This window comes from Capsicum annuum, chromosome 3 (genome assembly GCF_002878395.1).
Source record: "Capsicum annuum cultivar UCD-10X-F1 chromosome 3, UCD10Xv1.1, whole genome shotgun sequence".
Classification (NCBI taxonomy): Eukaryota; Viridiplantae; Streptophyta; class Magnoliopsida; order Solanales; family Solanaceae; genus Capsicum; species Capsicum annuum.
In genome coordinates this window covers 69,673,067-69,687,133 of record NC_061113.1, presented here as the reverse complement: position 1 = coordinate 69,687,133, position 14,067 = coordinate 69,673,067, and the positions used below count along the sequence as shown (strand labels likewise).

Here is a 14,067-nt window from a genome sequence, read left to right as displayed (position 1 = left end):
GACAGGTTCCAGTAGTTTGTTCTATTTTTGGCTACAACATGTAGATGACTCCGGCCATTATTTTTGTACTATCTAGTGGCAACGAATTTATGAAACATATTCTTTATCTTTCAAGTATTCAGTGGGTCATGTCCATTAGTATTAGTAATGTCTACAGATGTTGTGAATAGTGAATGGAGGCCTGAATAAATATTAATGGTGCGTAGTTTATGTCATTTGAAAAGATACCCATCCTTTCTCCACCCTCATAAATTTGCTATAGTTGTTTGGTTTCACTCTCATATTTGTTCTACCTTGTTTTGTATAGTTGTTTTAACTCCTTTGTTTGGAACTATGGATGGTACACCTGTTTCTAGGCATGAAATTAAATGACCAGATTACATTGTTATTTGTAGATTTTGTCTTATAAATCTAAACTAGACTATTGTATTATACAATACAAATTCAAGAAGTCGACACCTAAAACATGCTCCTGAGCACAATAAAAATGACCAGATAATGCATTACCTAAATGTGGGGATGATCTAAAAGAATTATTTAAAAAGGAAGGCTTGTTCCTATTTTTGCCCCTTTGCTGATTGTGATCATGATTAGCTATCTTGGATCTCTTGTTTTAAGACTCTATGTCCTTAAAGTTATCCTCTTCTACCCATTGGACATAAATCACAAGCTAGGATGAGTCCATTTCTCTAATGAATATTGTTCTCTTACTTTTCTTATTTGAGAGTCTATATAGTCCTTAAATGAATATCTCATCTAATTCTTCATACCGAAAACTACATTCAGTTCTTAGTGATATAGATGGGTGATATTAGGACCATACTCCTTTGCTATTAAGTAACTATGTTCCATAATTTAGAAATTTTTAACATTAGGTCCCCTCAATTATTGGGGAAACAAACATCCCAAGAAAGTAGTCTTAAACTTAAGCCAAGTTGTACGTGCCACATACCCTCAACATAATTCTTCAAACTATTTTAACCATATGCTTGCAACATCTATTAACTGATAAAAAATAACATAAACCTTTTATACATCTATACCATACATAACACAAAGAATATTCTGAACCTTTTCGATGAAATTATATGGATACTCTTAAGATTCAACACTGAGAACTCTGAAGAATTCATTCTTAAAAGTCACAAACCTTAAAAAACCTGAGAATAGGTATTGGATAAGGATGTATTGGTAGCATATGTTTTCATTATCTAAGTCGGCAATTGACTAACACTTTTAAGATCAACATTAGGATCAATCGGTGGTAGATGAATGGTGGAAGTACTAGAACCCCTCCATGTAACTATGACATAGATGAAGCCTTGATAGTAGCATTTTGATCAAAGGAATGATAATTATTTTTGGTTGAACGGTGTGTTGAGAAGGTGCAGGAGTGGACTCAACTTCAGTATTAGCAACATTTTGTTCTGCCTTATTTTGAATAGCTGTCCCTACTCCTTGGTTTGGAACTGTGGATAGTAAAACCATTTCTAGGAAAGAAATTAAATGACTAGATTATCTTTGTTATTTACATATTCTGTCTTATAGATCTAAACAAGACTATTGTATTATATTGTAAAAATTCCAGAAGTCGATACCTAAAACATGCTCCTGAGCATAGTATTTTTGTATTCCTAGTAGCTTGTTTTTGTTTTGCAACATTTGATGCAAGCAGATTCTTGTTACTTCATCTCTTTTAAATGGGTCGTGGAGATTTCTATGCACGTGAGTGTTTAAAAATTGAATTTGATACTTTGATATATTCACTTGATTTATGTTGAGTTTATGAGGTGGAGCGATGTACTAAATATCTACTTTACTATTGCAGGAGTTACTTGATTTAGGTGAAATGGTAGGAACTAAAAGTCGAGGACTTGATAATTTTTTGTCCCTGTGATGGTGTAACAACCCGGGATACCCCCTAGTTGTCACATGGTGCTTACAGTCCCGAGGGACCATAAGCTAACCCATGAGCTGGTACCTACTATGAGCACTGGATAACATAGTCATAAATGCAGAAGAATACTTACATTCCATAAGGTTTTAAAAACTGATTTAAAATGGAAATATGAGTCTATAGAAATAACTGACTGAATCTGATAAAATAATGATAAACTGGATAACTAAATAAAATGTCTAAATACTGAATAATAGATTCTAATGTCTGAAAAGACTCTAAAACTAACTAACTGAATAAGAGTTGATGGGACAAGCCCCAACTAACTTCAACTAATTACTAACTGAGACATAAAATAAAGTAAGCCTGTCCTCGAAGTATGAGGACTCACCACTGCTATTGCTGAGGATCTAATAAGTCTAATCACGAGCCGGGAACTGAGTGTTAAAACCTATGATATAATACATCATCGCGCCAAAAAAAGGTATGCGATCAATACTTTTAATATACTAGCATGCTAAATGAGGTAGGCTAGTATGCATGGTTTCATGAACAAAACTAATAATTAACAAGATATACATATAAAGCATAGAGTATTGAATAGAGAGCATAGAGTCTATAGATACTGAAAATTTATAAAAATCTGTAAATACTGAGGATGCATGACCAAGCATATAACATGAACTAACTAAAATCTATAGACTGAAATACTGAAATAACTAAAATTTATATAATTTGGTCAAACAATACTAAGATTGAAATACTAAGCTGGGACTGTAACTGAGACTGTGGAAGGTTTCATATAGCCGACATTCCCCAATTTGAGCAAATCGAGGTCCAACCTATAACCCTAGTTGGAATGGTGCTAATACCATGCCACGGATGCTAACGATGGCTATGTGGATCCACTAAACTAATATAATGTCCAATGGACTAAGGGTGTAAAGCTTGAACTGATGGGTGACCCCTTCGAGATAGTCAAGCCTAATCTGATAGGTGAATTCTCATACCTAATGCTGGATACGTAGTTCTGGAGTATAGGGACTGCTACTAATGACTCATCCTATCTGAAGGGTAAGCTTCCATCTCTACATTTGGTTGGTGCTAAATCCTACTCCAAACATAAAGACACTGAAATACTAAACTGTTCTAAGTTTATTTGACTGGTAACTGACTGTTCTAATAATGCTAATAGTATATTCTGAAGACTATTATATAATGTACTGATACTAGACTAAGTAAACAATGATGGATTTGGGGTATTCAATATCCCCAGGACTCAAAACAATAATAGTAAAATGAAACTAAAACTTGAAGGCCAAAACATGAAGGCTTTTATTTAAAACAATCACTCTTATAGGAATTTTATCAAACACTTGTAGTTCAGGGTTTAAAACAATCTTAGGAATCTCATGGGACTTATAGGAATAGAATGAATTCAACATAAACAATCTAAATCATGGTTTAATTCAATAAATAATGATATAAAAGATTGGGGAATTGAATGATATCAACAATTTCATGGTAACATGATATAAAATCAATTATACATGGAGGTTCATCAATGAAATCATAATTTAAAATCTAATAACTTGAAAGGATAATAACTTGGTGCTTAGAATGGGTTATTTGGGCTCTATGGATGAAAGGGATCCATGGATGAACATCTAACATACCTGGGAAATGAATTTCTTGAAGTTCAGGGTGAGTTCTTAGGGATTTGCCTTAAATTTGAAAGCTAGCGTTTCTTATATTTGGAAAGGGAATTTTTGATTATGAGAGAAATTAAAATAATGATGACTACTTAGGTGTTTAGGGATTAAATTTCGTGTATTAGGTTAATTAGGGCAGTGGAAAACGCCCAAATACTCTTGAACAAATTTAAAAACGGAAGCTGAAAATGAAAATCCTAATTTTTGGCCCTTGTGCGACGCACCACTATTGCGCCAAGCCACTAGAATTGGACAAAAGTTAAATAGGCTTGTGGCGCGATGCGAGGAAAATCATGGTCCTTTACTGATTGGGACATGGAATTTCATCGTGACTCGCTGAAATCGCGGAGATACACTGAAAATTGCCGAATGCCAATTTGACCTTTGGCACAATGCGCCAAGATCGCGCACCGCCACAGGAAATTGAAAATCTTCACTTTGACTAGCTTCGTGACGCACTAAGGGTTAAAATGATGGGGTCTAAAAATTGAAACTTAAAATTGCCATACCTTCTTATCCGGTCATCGGATTTTGGCAAATTTTATATTGCCAAAAAGGTAATTGAATTTCCGATGCAATGGCAGCTCTAAATTGAAAAATGATGAGTTTTTCAAATTTTTTTTTATGAATACTTATGTAGTGGGACTTAGAATACGCTAGGGAAATATGGGGCGTTACAATATCTCCCCCTTGGAATCATTCATCCTTGAATGAAACTAGCTAAGATGAGGAAAACTTCTAGACTAAGCTTACACACTGAACATGTATATTTGATGCATAGATTACATGACTGAACTGATTTGAAAATACATGACTAACATAAACATGATGTGCAACTAAAACTGGGCATGATAGAGAGAAATCTTAAGAAGATTTGTGCCTTATAATGAATGTGGATTCGTAGAGAAATGATGAGGGTACTTGGTCCGCATATCTACCTCTGCTTCCCAAGTGGCTCCCTCAACGGACTAAATCCACCAAAGAAGTTTTAGTAGTTGAACTTCTTCGTTCCTTAGTCTATGAACTTGATGATCAAGAATTTTTACTTGAACTTCCTCAAAGAAAAGACTGTTTTGAATCTCTCTACTCTCTAAGGGAACAACTACCACTGGATCACCAATGCTAATTGTCAACAATGAGAAATGTAACACTAGGTTTACTGTGGCTAAATTTGAAGGCAACTCAAGCTTGTTAGCTACCTTTCTGAAATGACTTAGAATTTTGTAGGATCCAACATATCTAGGACCTAGTTTCCTTTGCTTTCCGAATCTCTTCACTACTTTTATGGGAGAGGTTTTCAAGTACATAAGATCGCCGAACTCAAAGTCTAGATCCTTTCTCCTCGCATTAGCATATGATTTTTGTCGGCTCTAAGTAGCCCTAAGCCTTTCTTTGCTCAACTGAACCTTATCTAATGCATCAAACACCAAGTAAGGCCGTAATACTACAACCTCACCTTCTTCAAACCAACCAATTGGATATCTACATCTCTTACAATAGAGAGCCTAAAATGAAGCCATACGGATACTGGAATGATAGCTGTTATAGTAGGAAAATTCAATGAAAGGCAAATGGTTATCCCAACTAACCTTGAAGTAAAAAATGCATGCTCTCTGCATATCTTCTATTGTTGGAATGGTCCTTTTTGCTTGATAGTCTATTTGAGAGTTAAAAGCTATACGGAGGTGGACTTGGGTACAAAGACCCTTTTGGAATGCTTTCCAGAAGTGAGATGTAAACTGGGTACCTCTATTAGAGATGATAGATTAGGGAATATCGTGCAACCAAACCAACTCTCTAAGATAGAGTTTAGTGTAGTCCTCGGAAAAATAAAAGGTATGGATTGGCAAGAAATGTGATAATTTGGTCATCCTGTCTATGATGACCCAAATAAAATTATGCTAATGACGAGTATGCGACAAACCTGTCAAAAACTCCATGTTCGCTTCCTCCCACTTCCAAGTGTGAATAATGATCTCCTGCACTGACCTACTACGTTTTTTATGCTTAATCTTAACTTGCTGGCATGTAGAGCACTTAGCTACAAACTTTGAAATATCTCTCTTCATCCCACTCTACCAATAGATCTTCCACAAATTGTGGTACATCTTAGTGGCCCCTGGATAAATAAAGTAATGTGCACCATGCGCTTCTGTAAGAATTTGTTGCCTAAAATCATCAAAACCAAGCATACATAATCAACCCTGACAACGTAAAACACCATCTCCTCTTTTGGAGAAAACCTCAACTTTCTGGTCTCTGACTGATTCTTTCAACATAACTAGACTAGGATCTCTGTCTTGCTTTTCCTTAACCTCGATAACTAGAAATGATTCTGAGCTACTCTGCAACCATACACTACCTTCTGCTGAATCAACTAAGTGAACACCTACTCGGGCAAGCTGATGAACTTCTTGAGTTGACTTCTTCTTACCATCCTCAACATGAGAACCACTACCCATGGACAATCTACTAAGAGCATCACCCACTATATTTTCCTTGATCGGATGATACAAAAAACTCATGTCATAATCCTTTGATAACTCTAACCACCTTTTCTAATGCAGATTTAAATATTTTTGAGAGAACACATATTGAAGGCTTTTGTGATCTGTGAACATATCTACATGCACCCCATACAAGTAACGTCTCCCAATATTTAAGGCAAATAATATAGTCTCTAGCTCAAGATCATGAGTCAGATAATTCTTCTCATGGGTTTAAGATATCTGGAGGCGTAGGCTATGACCTTACCTTTTTGTATGAGGACACAACCCAAACCTACTCTGGATGCATCACAGTACTAAACAAAACTATCCGAACCATCTGGTAGAGTCAAGACTGGGGCTGAGGTGAGTTGAGTCCTCAACTTCTGAAAATTCTTCTCACATGAATTTGACCACTAAAACATAACTTTCTTCTGAGTCAATATAGACATGGGGGATGTAATAGAGGAAAACCCTTCAACAAATCACTGGTAATAGCTGGCTAAACCCAAGAAACTCCTGATATCTGATGGAGAGATGGGTCTAGGCTAGTTTTTCACTACCTCGGTCTTTTGAGGATCAACTCTAATGACATCACCAAAAATAATATAGCCAAGGAAAGCTACTGATCTTATCTAGAATTCACACTTACTAAATTTAGCAAACAACTAGTGACCTCTAAGAGTCTGAATTACTATTCTAAGGTTGTCTACATGATCAGTTTCAGTACGAGAGTAAACAAGAATGTCATTAATAAAGACTATCATGAACATGTCTAAGTATTACTTGAACACTCAGTTTATCAGGTCCATGAAGGCTGTTGGGGAATTGGTAAGACCAAAGGACATAACTAGAAATTTGAAGTGACCATATCGAGTTCGGAAAGCTATTTTGGGAATGTAAAATTCCCTGACCCTAAGCTAATGATAACCTGATCTAAGGTCTATCTTTGAAAAATAGTTGTCACCTTAAAGTAGACCTCTGATGAAACAAAGGACGGTTAGCACCTTTTGACTTTTGCTGATTGAAATTAAAACTACCCATCTTAGCTCTCTTGTTTTCTCTTTCCCTCTCCTTAATCTTTTGGTTCTCTATTTGTTGAGTGTGGACCATCAGCCTAGACAACTCTATCTCACTAATCAGACATGAAAGACACAAACTTACTTATCTTGGACCTGTTATCAGCTACCACATGAGGTGCATATCTATCTAACTGAGTAAACTTGAGCGAACACTCCCTCATGCTCATGTTGCCCTACCTCAAGTTAATGAACTCCAAAGCTTTGGCCTCTCTCAAATCTAATGGGAAGTATCTATCTAAGAAGGCTGTAGAAAACTCTTCCCACTTTATAGGCCCTACATCAACACCCCTATCTACCTTTCACTGCTTAAACCAAGTATGAGCTTCATCATACAACTGGTATGCAGTCATCTCAGCACTCTGACTAGATGTCACCCCTATAGATTTGTTACCTTTTTCACCATATCTAAGAATTCATGTGGATCGTCTTTACACTTGGATCTCAGATCCAGTGAAGGAAGGAGGATTTATCCAGGTGAAATCCCAAATTCTAGTCAGCAATATTGGCCACAAGGTTGGCCAAAATTATAGCTAGCCATTCATTTTTTACTGCTACTGAATTGGCTAGAGTAGTAAACACAACCCTAAATTCTGTGTCAGAGACTTTCTCATCCAAAGGATCTTCCTGGACAGGCTAAGAGGCTGGATAATTTCATGTTCTCTTCCGTTCTTCTTGGGAGGCATGTTTTGTAAATGGAAGGAAAAAGTGAATTAGACAGGGAGTTTAATTTGAGCTCATGCACACTCATATGACATCAATACTAAAAGAATAGAAACTTTTCCTAAATGCCTTGTAGCCTCTCATCCATAAGTGTGGCGCGCTACACACCCATGTACAAGACTTTACTCGACGTGGCATTTAGACTTCCTAGGACACTTTAAAATCTTAAACTCTGATACAAAGTTTTTAATGACTCGGGACTACCCCCTAGTCATCACATGGTGCTTATATAATTCTAAGGGACCACAAGCTAACCCATGAGCTGGTACCTACTGTGAGCACTAGATAACATGATCATGAATATGGAAGAATACTGACATGTCATAAGGTTTTAATAACTGAATTTAAAACTAAAATATAAGTATGTAGAAATAAATGACTAAATCTGATAAAATAATGATAAACTGGATAACTAACTTAAATATCTGAATACTTAATAACTGACTCTGATATCTGAAAAGCCTCTAAATTCAACTAAATGAATATGAGTTGATAGGGTAGGCCTCAACTAACTCCAACTAACTACTAAATGAGACATGAAATAAAGTAATCTTGTACTTAAAGTATAAAGACTCACCACTGCTACTGCTGAGGATCTGATAAGTCTAATTGTGAGACGGGAATTGATCGTCAGAACCTATGATATAATACATTATAGGACAAGAGAAATGGTATGCGATCATTACTTTGAATGTACTAGTATGCTAAATGAGGTATGTTAGTATGCATGGTTTCAGGAACAGAACTAATAATTAACTGGATATGCATGCAAAGCATGGAGTACTGAATAGAGAACATGGAATCCATAGATACTAAAAATGCATGAAAAGATGTAAATACAGAGGATGCATGACCAAGCATATAACATAAACTGAGTAAAATCTATAAACTAAAATACTGAAATAACTAAAATTTGTATGCTTTGATCAAACAACACTAAGACTGAATAACCGAATGGGACTGTAACTGAGATAATATCTGAGACTGTGGGAGGTATCATCTAATCAACATTCCCCAATTTAAGCTAATCGGGGTCCAACCTATTACCCCAGTTGTAAGGGTATTAATATCATGCCACGGGTACTAACGATGGCTACGTGGATCCACTAAACTGATATAATGTCCAAAGGTCTAAAGGTGTCAAGCTTGAACTGATGGGTAACCCATGCGAGATAGTCAAGCCTAATCTGATGGGTGACTTCTCATACCTTACACTGGCTATGTAGTTCTGGAGTATAGGTACTGCTACTAACGACTCTGCTTATTTGATTGAGAAGCCTCCATCCCTACACTCTCTTGGTGCTAAATCCTACTCCCAATTGAAAGACACTAAAATACTAGATTGTTCTAAGTTTATCTAACTGGTAATTTATTGTTTTGATATGGCTAATAGTATGTTCTGAAGACTATTATGTAAAGTACTTATACTAGACTAAGTAAACAACTATGGATTTAGAGTATTCAATACCCCTAGGACTCAAAATAATAATATTAAAATGACACTAAATCTTGAAGTACAAAACATGAAGGCTTTTATTTAAATCAATCACTCTTGTAGACATTTTATCAAACACACATAGTTCACGGTTTAAAACAATTATACGAATGTCTTGGGTCTTATAGAAATAGCATGAATTCAACATAATCGATATAAACTATGTTTTAATTCAATAAATAATGATATAAAAGCATGGAGAATTGAATGATATCAATAATTTCATGGTAACATGGTATAATATCAATAGTTCATGGAGGTTTATGGATGAAATCATAATTTATAACATAATAACTTGAAAAGAATATAACTTGGTGATTAAAAGGGGTTACTTGGGCTCCATGGATGAAAGGGATCTATAGAGGAAAATCTAACATACCTGGGAGATTAAATTTCTTGAAGTTCTGGGTGAATTCTTTAGGATTGTCCTTGAATTTGAAAGCCAAGGTTTCTTATTCTTCAAAAGGGGATTTTTGATTATGAGAGGAATTGAAATAATGATGACTACTTGGGGTTTTTAGGGGTAAAATTTTTTGTTTTAGGTTAATTATGGTCATGGAAAAATACCCAAATACCCCTGAACAAATTTAAAAATAGAAGCTGAAAATTGGAGATGCGGATATTTGGCCCTGGCGCTACGAGCCACTATCGCGGAAAGCCACTGGAATTGGACAACTGGGAAACTAGTCTGTGGCACGACATAGGAAAAATAGTTGTCCTTCACTTATTGGGACCTGGAAGTTCACTGTGATGCGGTGGAATCACGGAGAGACACTGGAAACTGCCAAATGCTAATTTATCCTTTGGAGGGACATAAAAAATCACACACCTCCTTTGGAAATTTCCAATTGTCACTTAGACTAGTTATACGATGTGCTAAGGGTTAAAATGATAAGGTCTAACGACTGAAACTTAAAATTGCCATAACTTCTTACCCGGTTATTGGATTTAGGCGAATTTTATATCGTTGGATAGCTAATTGAATTTCCTACACAATGGAAGTCTCTAAACTAAAAAATGATGAGTGTTTCAAAATTATTATTTATGAATACTCATGCAGTGGGACTTAGATTATGCTAGGGAAATATGAGGCATTACAGATAGAAGCTTGCAATGTGAACTAAAAGTTGAGGACTTAAACAGTAAAGACATAAGTACTTGATTATTTTTTTCCTATGTTTATAAATATTATGAAAAATTTGATATTATACTCAAGCTCGATTGGGATGGTAACTATGTTTTTTTGTGAAATAAATACTGAAACTAATATCATGGGATGTTAACTAAGTTTTTTGGTCTCTAATTATATCATGTTTTTCTATTGAGATTCTCTATAGCAATTTGAAATTTGTTTGATGAAATTTATTTTGTGATATTAGGCTCATTTATGGTCAATTAGAGACTGGAAATATTGTTCATCTTTAAATATTTATCTAGGATGAGATGTTGCTCGTCTTTAATGGTTGATCTATGACTAGAATATGGCTCATCTTTTAAGGTTGATCTAGGACCAAGATGTTGCTCGTCCTTAAAGGTTGATTTAGGAAAAGAATTTCTCTCGCTACTAAAGGATAATTATTACCCGGTAGTTAGTCTATTTGGGATGATAAATACCATCACAAAAAGATAATTACGATGAGGTAGTTATTCTATTTTACACAAGGTATAACATCGCTAAAACATAATTATTACCATGGAGTTAGTATATTTTGGATGAGAAATACCATCGCAAAAAGGTAATTACAATTACTTAGTTAGACTATTTGAGACAAGATATACCGTCGCTTAAAATAACTATGATGAGGTAGTTAGTCTACTTGGGAAGAGATTGCTCATCGCAAAAGAATAATTAAGACTAGGTAGTAAGTAGATTAGGACAAGATATACCATCACTAAAAGGTAATTATGACCAGCTTTTTTCTATCTCAAAAGGGTTTTAAGGACCAATTTATTAGACTCGTCGCTAATGACCTTTTGCGGTGGAGCCTATTAGGAAAGGACGTGACCAAATTTTTCCCAACATAAAAGACCAAATGGGACAAGATTTGGACTTTCTGGGACCATATTTCCCTTCCTTATAGGTTGTTTTTCTTGCAGTGTTAAATGATGCACAAACTTCCACAGAGTTCTTCAAATTGACATTTAGGTCCTCATATGCTTGACCACCATATAATCCTTTCATTTGCAACAAGTGAAGCATAACGTTAGTCACATGAAACACACAATTCCCACTGGTTGGAGGGATGTGAATTGTACTTGTTTTCCCTGCCTACTTTAATTGGCCCTCATCGTATAGTAGGGCATCAAAGGGGTCCAAATTACTTGCATTATCTCTCATCACTCCGTTCACACTTTGATCACCTACAAAATATTCAAAAATAACAAATAAAGTAAATTACCACACTTCAATTATTCCCAAGTAATAAAATCACCACAAAAGTAAAATCTACATTTCACTCACCACAAAAGTAAAATCTACATTTCACTCCCCGGTAACGGCGTCATTTTAATAACACTCAACTCACTCCCATAATTGAGGGGTAAGACAGTCATTGTCAAGTAACCCAATTAACTTGGGGTCGATTCTCAAGGAATGAATGCTATAGACATAAAACCTAGGGGTACTCAAATTGCTATAAGGTTACCTAGAATGCTAATGAAAATGACATGTATAATTAAATGGGGGAATTATTAGAAAACTTTTCACACAACCTTCAACAAATATGGGTAAATGCTATCTTTGGTTTGAATTCAATTTTTGGAGAGATCTTGGGATTATGTTGTCATGCCTCACATCCTATTGGGGTGGACATGCACCCGTAGTCGTAAAGGCCAGAGAGAACCAATCCATAACCTTGTACTTCTCATACATGTAACTATGACAACCAAAGGTTCTGAAAAACATGACATTATGCATCGTTGAGAATAGCTACGTAGGCAAGAATAAAATTATATATACAACACTCGGCTGTTGGGGCCACCATATCTAAAAGACAAGACACTACCATGTTTAACTTTACATTAGTCTACAAAGCCTTTAAAAGATACATAGACTTAGTTAGGGTTGATAAAAACTCCCGCCCTACTCTTGACTACTGCATAATACAAAAATATATGGAACACACTTGGGAAGCCCTGAATCAACCTGGAGCTCACCAATGGTCACTGAATAGCCTATGCTCTTACTAGCGAGGTGTATTAGCTGAAGCACATATGCCTGCAACATCAAATACAGGTCCCTCATGTGGGACGTCAGTACAAAAATATGTACTTAATATGTAAGGCTAAAGGTAAAAACACATGATACAAGAGCTCAACAGAATTCAGATACAAGTGTATAAGTAATACTAGTAGACCGCCATAATATATATTTGTGGGACTACGTATATTACATTTTTTTCTTCATTTGTACCTTTCTTACTTCAAAATCTTTTTAAGCCATATAATGCAAATAACCAGCTGATCAATGGTAAATAGATATATCGTGATTAGCCTATGCTAGGCTTACGCTCCTAAGCTGCCACCCATATGAACATTGGGATTGACCCATGCTAGTCTTATACCCCTGAGCTGCCACCCACATATTACGGTATCGAGATCAGCCCATGCTAGGATTATGCCCTTGAGTTGCCACTCATTTTATAGATTTGTGTTACTAAATTTATTTAGCCTTTGAGATTGTTACTTTGGTGGTCCTAACATTATGGCACCTTGAAACAATAATCTAATAATAAGAGACATGTAAATGAGCACTTAATGCAACAACAAAGAAGTAGGGAGCAGTTGGCAGACAAATGAAGTGTTTAGGAGCTGAAAAATACACATGGGTCTTATTTGAGTAAACGGAGAACTCCTAAAATTCTCTAGTAAAAATAGACGTGCAGGTTTAATAATAAGCATGCATTGAGGTGTTTTAACATATTAGAGAGTGGGAACAAGGTCATTGACTACATAGGATAGAATATGCTACCATTTTGTATCACTTGTAATAGGATAACCTTTGAAGCTTACTTGATGGACCAAATGTCTGATTTTATGCCAAAGAGTGCAAAATAGAGTATGCCTTACATACCTGGTTATATAACTCCGACAATAACCAAAATTAAATTCCCACCTTATAGATTACTTATCTATAATAGAATATATGGTAAACTAATATTAGCAACCAAACGACATATTTGGGCTATTTAACTTCACCAAAATAGTAACCGGGCAGTAAGCCCTTGATCTATCAATCAAGGGTGCTATTTTAACCCTTTTCTCCTTCAATGATACCCATATACCATACATGTTCTTATAAGATTCACCGAAACAACCTTGGCTTTATTACACTATTTAGATAATATGCAAAACAGATTGGGCAGTAACCTAAAGCAATAATTAGTTCAGTGGTGTACCGCCACACCTTTCTCTATATTTCAATTTGAAATAGTTATACTCTATCGAACATCAACCTAGCATCCTATAAGATACACATACAAAACAATCCACAAAACATCCCCAAATCCCTTTTATTGTAGCAATCAATTATTGTATTCATCATCTCTTGAGTTCATAATAACAACATATCCATAACCCTCTCTCAAATTCATATATAAGGAGAACAAAATAGAGTAGTCACCTTACCTCAATTTTGCAACTTATTCTTTTAATTTGAACTTCTCAAGAACTTCAA

At 35.5% G+C, this 14,067-nt stretch overlaps 1 pseudogene; it reads left to right on the top strand.

Moving 5' to 3' along the window:
- The window catches only part of LOC107865263, a 79,506-nt pseudogene extending 79,491 nt beyond the window's left edge, over nt 1–15 (top strand).
- The last annotated feature ends 14,052 nt before the right edge of the window (nt 16–14,067 follow it).